The sequence below is a fragment of the Capra hircus genome, chromosome 6 (genome assembly GCF_001704415.2).
Source record: "Capra hircus breed San Clemente chromosome 6, ASM170441v1, whole genome shotgun sequence".
Lineage (NCBI taxonomy): Eukaryota > Metazoa > Chordata > Mammalia > Artiodactyla > Bovidae > Capra > Capra hircus.
In genome coordinates this window covers 20,617,239-20,625,080 of record NC_030813.1, presented here as the reverse complement: position 1 = coordinate 20,625,080, position 7,842 = coordinate 20,617,239, and positions in this window count along the sequence as shown.

Genomic DNA, 7,842 nt, shown 5'->3' with positions numbered 1-7,842 from the left:
TTACTAGCGTGTGAAAGGAGCACAACTGTATGCTAGTTTGAGCATTCTTTGGCATTGCCTTTCTTTGGGATTGGAATGAAAACTGACTTTTTCCCATCCTGTAGCTACTGCTGAGCTTTCCAGATTTGCTGGCATATTGAGTGCAGCACTTTAACAGCATCATCTTTTAGGACTTTCAACAGCTTAGTTGGAATTCCATCACCTCTACTAGCTTTGTTCATATTAATGCTTCCTAAGGCCTACTGGACTTCACGCTGCAGAATGTCTAACTCTAGGTGAGTAACCACGTCACCGTCATTATCCAAGTCATTAACCTTTCTTTGTACAGTTCTTCTGTGTATTCCTGCCACCTCTTCTTAATCTCCTTTGTTCCTGTTAGGTCCTTGCCATTTCTATCCTTTGTTGTACCCATCCTTGTATGAAATATTCCCTGGATATCTCCAATTTTCTTGTAGAGAACTCTAGTCTTTCGCATTCTATTGTTTTCTTCTCTCTCTCTCTTTTTTCATTATTCATTTAAGAAGGCCTTCTTGTCTTTCTTTGATATTCTCTGGAACTCTGCATTCAGTTGGATCTATCTTTCCCTTTCTCCCCTCCCTTTTACTTTTCTTCTTTCTTCAGCTATGTGTAAAGCCTCCTCAGGCAACCACTTTGCCTTTTTGCATTTCTTTTTCTTTCGGATGGTTTGGTCACCACCTCTTGTAGAGTGTTACAAACTTCCATCCATAGTTCTTCAGGCACTCTCTCTACCAGATCTAATCCCCTGAATCTATTTGTCATCTCCACTGTATAAGCCTAAGGGACTTGATATAGGTCATATCTGAATGGCCAAGTGGTTTTCCCTACGGTTTTCAATTAAACGCAAAATATTTCAGTTCAGTCGCTTCGTAGTGTCCGACTCTTTGCGACCCCATGAATCGCAGCACGCCAGGCCTCCCTGTCCATCACCAGCTCCCAGAGTTCACTCAGACTCACGTCCATCGAGTCAGTGATGCCATCCAGCCATCTCATCCTCTGTTGTCCCCTTCTCCTCTTGCCCCCAATCCCTCCCAGCGTCAGAGGCTTTTCCAATGAGTCAACTCTTCGCATGAGGTGGCCAAAGTACTGGAGTTTCAGCTTCAGCATCAGTCCTTCCAATGAACACCCAGGACTGATCTCCTTCAGAATGGACTGGCTGGATCTCCTCGCAGTCCAAGGGACTCTCAAGAGTCTTCTCCAACATCACAGTTCCAAAGCATCAATTCTTCGGCACTCAGCTTTCTTCACAGTCCAACTCTCACACCCATACATGACTACTGGAAAAACCATAGCCTTGACGAGATGGACCTTTGCTGGCAAACGAATGTCTCTACTTTTCAATATGCTATCTAGGTTGGTCATAACTATTCTTCCAAGGAGTAAGCGTCTTTTAATTTCATGGCTGCAGTTACCATCTGCAGTGATTTTGCAGCCCCAAAAAATAAAGTCTGACACTGTTTCCACTGTTTCCCCATCTATTTCCCATGAAGTGATGGGACCGGATGCCATGATCTTCGTTTTCTGAATGTTGAGCTTTAAGCCAACTTTTTCACTCTACTCTTTCACTTTCATCAAGAGGCTTTTGAGTTCCTCTTCACTTTCTGCCATAAGGGTGTTGTTATCTGCATATCTGGGGTTATTGATATTTCTCCCAGCAATCTTGATTCCAGCTTGTGCTTCTTCCAGCCCAGTGTTTCTTATGATGTACTCTGCATAGAAGTTAAATAAGCAGAGTGACAATATACAGCCTTGACATACTCCTTTTCCTATTTGGAACCAGTCTGTTGTTCCATGTCCAGTTCTAACTGTTGCCTCCTGCTCTGCATACAGATTTCTCAAGAGGCAGGTCAGGTGGTCTAGTATTCCCATCTCTCTCAGAATTTTCCAGTTTATTGTGATCCACACAATCAAAGGCTTTGGCATAGTCAATAAAGTAGAAATAGATGTTTTTCTGGAACTCTCTTATTAAGATAAATACGCTCTCCTTATTTAGATCACTATTCATTAGATATCTAACTACTTGCAGCTAAATGCATTCCTAACTAATATATTACTACTACTTCACAGATTTGGTTTAAACATCAACTAGATCATAGCATCCGTTCCCATCACTTCATTGGAAATAGATGGGGAAACAGTGGAAACAATGTCAGACTTTATTTTTGGGGCCTCCAAAATCACCGCAGATGGTGACTGCAGCCATGAAATTAAAAGACGCTTACTCCTTGGAAGAAAAGTTATGATCAACCTAGACAGCATATTCAAAAGCAGAAACATTACTTTGCCTACTAAGGTCTGTCTAGTCAAGGCTATGGTTTTTCCTGTGGTCATGTATGGGTGTGAGAGTTGGACTGTGAAGAAGACTGAGCGCCGAAGAATTGATGCTTTTGAACTGTGGTGTTGGAGAAGACTCTTGAGAGTCCCTTGGACTGCAAGGAGATCCAACCAGTCCATTCTGAAGGAGATCAGCCCTGGGATTTCTTTGGAAGGAATGATGCTAGAGCTGAAACTCCAGTACTTTGGCCACCTCATGCGAAGAGTTGACTCACTGGAAAAGTCTCTGATGCTGGGAGGGATAGGGGGCAGGAGGAGAAGGGGACGACAGAGGATGAGATGGCTGCATGGCATCACTGACTCGATAGACATGAGTCTGCGTGAACTCTGGGAGTTGGTGATGGACAGGGAGGCCTGGCGTGCTGTGATTCATGGGGTTGCAAAGAGTCGGACACGACTGAGCGACTGAACTGAACTGAACTGTTATAGTTCAGTGTGGCTCACAGTGTATTACATAGTAAACAAAAAAAAAAGGTAGAATTAGTAAAGTTAAGACACAAAACACACTCCTAGAGATACAAAAAACTGCCACTCGCAGTTCCCAAATTTGATTCAAGTTTCCTAGACGATAAAGTAGAAAAGGAAACAAGTCACCTGATATTAAAAGCCGAGATAGAATTTTTTGCTCAAGATCAAGTAATAGTACAATGTAAGAGAGGAACTAGAACCTATAGAGACTGAATTTCCAAGACATAACCTGAGTTTCTGAGTTACTTCCCACTGCATCATGTTAAGGGGCTTTAGTAGGGTACCCAGATTTCGCATAACACCTTTACCCTGCACCTAGAGGAAAAAGCAAAGAATTCACTATGATAGAAGAGAGTTTTCTCACAGGGAGAAAAACATATCTGCTCCAAGCTGATAACCAGAAAAATCTTAAAAGTTGTCTATCATGATAATTTCTTGCAGTGGTTATTTTCTTTAAAATTTATATTGGCATCCAGAAAAAAAAACATTTAGGCTGGGTGATTTCTGAAAGACTCTAAAATACCCAACTGCTTTATTTTTAAAATCTATTTATAACTTTCAATACCCTTGCAGTAACCAAGAAAATCACAGTCATGTAAGAAGACAGTGAAATATGCATAATAGATACCCAAACACGGAGGCAATCTTAGAGTGTGTGAGACAGTGGGGAAGAATGGAGGGGGAGAGAGGACTCTAAAGAGAAGCAGTAACACGTTCTTATTGATACATTTCCCATTTATTGTGATGTATATATTATCTAACAAGGAGTTGCAAATCTGAGAACAAAAACAAAATCTGCTTTAGGGAAACAGTGGTATCTTTTCTTAAAAGAGTTCAGAACCCTCGAGAGCCCGGGAATATTTTCTGAAACCTTCCAAAAGAACATTTTAATGTTCCTTTTAGAAATTTAGAAGTATTCCGCACATTCAGGAAGTCCACAAGATGGGAAGTTTATGACTCCTTAACTCAGTGTAAACGTGAGCAAGAATATGTTGGCCATCACATACCTTGGGGGGAAAGCAGAGAGGATGACTATCAGAATCAGAACAACGGGGAAGGGAAAGGACTAGGTTTTATTTTTGTTCCTAGAGATTTCTTCTCAAGATGAGTGGAGAGAAAGGCTCCAGTTTAAGCCTATAGAAGAACTGCAAGTCTATAGCAGAGAAGCTAGCTAGGGCAGGTGCCTAAGGCCCTGCTTCTCAGGCAGCTTGAAAAATGTATTGTGTGGATAATAACAGAGCTCTAGTACAGCTCCAAATTTTGGGTTTAAATCAAGTTTTCAAAGTTTTTTCAATCATTAGATATAGGGGGTCAATCTTTGCTCACAGAGCTGTATTTGAATAAATAAGTGACAAAGATACCTATTTATTCTACTTCAAGCTTGCTTCAGTGCCTTAGCCTATGGGTAGTGTTGAAATCCACACAAGTCTTAAAACGTAATTTGGAAACCATCCCCTCACTTATCCTAATTCATGAGATCAGGATTCCGAGGGCAGAGACCATTTGGTTTTCCTGAAACCATGCTGGGAGAACAAGAAATGCTTCTGTTCAGTTGTCATGACCTCCTGCAGTGGAGATGCGCAACCTTGAACTCTGCTGTCAGCGTCTCCAGAAGCATTTGCTTAGATTTATGAATGAACGCACTAGCTAAAAAGTAGCCTAATCTTCTAATTATTTGTAAACCACTTTACATACAGTGTTCCCAAAATAGGTTCTGAAACAGCTCCACAGTCACTGAAATTCTGTAGTTCACCCTTTAGTTACGTATTTTTTTCACCTTCAGTGAATACAAGGAGTGTTTCAGCCTACATGTTAAATATGAAGAAGCAAACGTGTGAAGTGAGAAAATAAAAATACATTGAATTTTTTTTAGAACATATACTTACACACTTTCAAAGTCTGCATATATTTTAATGATAAGGAAACTCCAATGAGAATATAGCCTTTGCCTATCTTATTCATCAACATAGTCCCAATGCTTATTATCAGCACCCAGCATATAGTACTCACTCAATAAACATTCCTGGAATAAATAAATACTTCACTTAACAGAGAGCATTATTATGCACCTAAATCATTTTCCCATTCATGCTAACCATGACCTTTCAAAAAATAAATGAATTTGTCTGCTCCAATAGCGAAGAATGGGCTGAAAATTCTACCCAGCTTCTCCTGACTACCCATCAGAGACATGAGTATCACCTGTCAGGTGGCTGTCAGACCCAGGCTGAAATTGCTGCTGTTCTTTTCATCAACTTATAGCTGTTATGCCTCATACCATTTCCTTAATTTGAGGAAGCTAAGTTTTGTTTTTTAAGTAAATAAAGAATTAAAGAGAAAGAAAGAGTAGCTCCATCAAAGAATTTTACTCCCTGTTTTGCTTAAGGATACCAATATGATCTTTAAAGAGAGATTTACCAAGAATAGTAGAGATGGTTACCTTTGTTTTTATTATTGCTGCATTAAAGGGTACAGGTAAAATCTTTGATAGTAAAAGAAACTTCCACCCATTTTTAGAGAGGATCTTTTAAATGTACCTACATGTATAGATAAGTAGATTCTTTGCTATCAGACACTGAAGTTTCAGCCTAAGGTGGAGGATTTAATTTCAGATACCTCAAGCTTTATACTGTTATTATAAGTAGAAAATGATTCCAGCCATTACGAACCAAGATCCAGATGAGTCCCTGCTGGTTTTGTCTAACTCTGACTTCACCTTTTACAACGTGTGTTTCACCTTCCAAAAGACGTCCCCCATCCCCCAAGCCCCCACTGCCTGCCTACAGAGATACAGCAGAGCATCACTTTACAGTCCCATGTGGCTTTAGCCTTGCGGAGCCAGAGCCCTGTTGGCTGTGCTGCTCCTTCTCTTCTGCAGCACAGCAGCAGCACTCAAACAGTTAACCACCTTCCAAGTGTCCCAGTAATACATTCCTGCTGCAACACTCCTCAGCTCTCCAGAATCGAATTTCTGCAAATGTCTGTACATAGAGACATTCACTCCCTAGCTCAACAGAAAGGGCTGCAGTCGGGGCCAAGCAGAGTAAAAAATGAGCTTACAAATGTGGGGCAGGACATGCGTGGCTGGTTTTTTCTTTTTCTTTTGACTCAAAGAACTCAAGCTTCTGTGTGACAGTTGGAGACTCGGACAACCAGCATTCTTTAAAATGCACATAAGGATGACAGTTTGCTGCCTGACTACCACTGGCTGGCTAGAGCCCCTAAATGAATTATGAGGAAGTGTGTGGGTGGGGAAAGGATTTACCTTCAGTGATGAACCTATTGGCAGTTCTATACATGCAAATATTATCATGCATATTCATCATTATGTCTCCACTTTTCTCCAAGTGGTGGCACTGAATGAGTTAAAAGTCAAATGGCTGTCAATTAAGGGTATAAGTAAAATAATCTTGAAATATTTGACTGAAGGTATAAGCTTGCTCTGTGTGCTAAGCAAGAACACAGGGAGGCTGAAAAAAAGGAGGGCAATGGGTTTGGAAGAGCGCATTAAGCCAAAATAACACACTTGTCCTGACCATCCTGGGTACTGTGTCTCAGTAATTAGGAGGAGCAATACCCTTCTGTGGATTGGAAAAGCAAGTAAGAAGGAGACTTAAGTTAAGCTAGCATACATCAAAAATAATTGACAATGGTTAGGCTTCATTGTACAGAAGCCTGCACTGGCGTTGCAGCTACCAGCCCACCACCCACCTAAGAATTATTATTTGAAAAGGATGTCAGAGGATTATAGAAGATCCTTGTGTCTGCTCCAATTAGGATCAACACTCCGGCTGCCTGCTCACTGAGCATTGGGTATGTAATCATGAAAACATATTGACCCCTGCTGGAACTGTGTAGAACTGCAACATTTTCCCCTGCCAAGTTTGACCTGCAAGGCCTATCATTTGCATGTGGCAAGCCTAAAGGGCTGTGTTTGCTTATTTGAAAGAAGCCTCTATATCACAATACCAGTATCAAAATAATAAATTGCAAAGATAATTTCAGAGTATTTCAACCAGTCCAAGACAATTAAAATGTCTGATAATAGAGCCTTTTTATTTTCTGTATGGTGTTTATCATTTTCTTGGTTCAAATTGCTACAACAATCAATGAACATCAAATCTGAGTCCTCCCTATTATGTTTTAGACTCCCTATAGACTCACTGTCTCCAAAATGCAGTATTATTTTCAAAGAAACTTAAAATATGGAAAATACACTAAACTGTGGAGTAATTATTTTGTTTCCACTATAAATATTATCCTAGAGTTTGAATCTTGATGACAATTTCCTTCTAAGTTATTTTCCATATGAATAAGTGTTGTGAACTTGTGTTATTGTAGAACATTACTGAGAAATTTTGCCTTTTAAGAATTCTCAGAGAAAAGCTCCTGGGAAAAGACTTTTTCCAGCATGTGTGGATTTGCCAAGTTGTTTTCTAGCTAAACACAGGACATGGAACAGTTAACTCACAGAATACATGACTTTCTATTTTGTAGGATGTATTAAAATAGCATAGATATTATTTGAATTTTTCCTCTGTGGTGGGGGTTAGAAAGAAGAAGTACTTCTTGAATAAGTTAACAGAACAATTATATCAGTGCCAGTGAAGTTGGCATAAGCTCTCTTGCAGCACCTAGGCATGTCTCCTGGCATGTTCTGTTAGCTGGCCCATCATGGGGTTCAATGTTTAGCCAAGACTCAGAGACCATTCTCTGTACAGATCATTTAACCTGGTTCCATTTAATAGTTGCCACAGTTACCCCTCAGCTCAACCAACTGCTCTGAAAATACACATTATTGGTCAAATGGGAGGAAAAAAAAACCTGCATGCTCCATTCTAGCTTCATATAAAGAAAATTTGTGCATCATATTTATAATAGTTCAGTGGTCATCTTAATAGGACAGTCCATCTGTTAAATATTTTTTAAAAAGGAGTCCATGTTTAGGGTAAATTAAGTCAGTCACACTAAAGTGATTATGTATGTGATGCCATATTGGTTTTGTATTTTTAGCAAAAAATA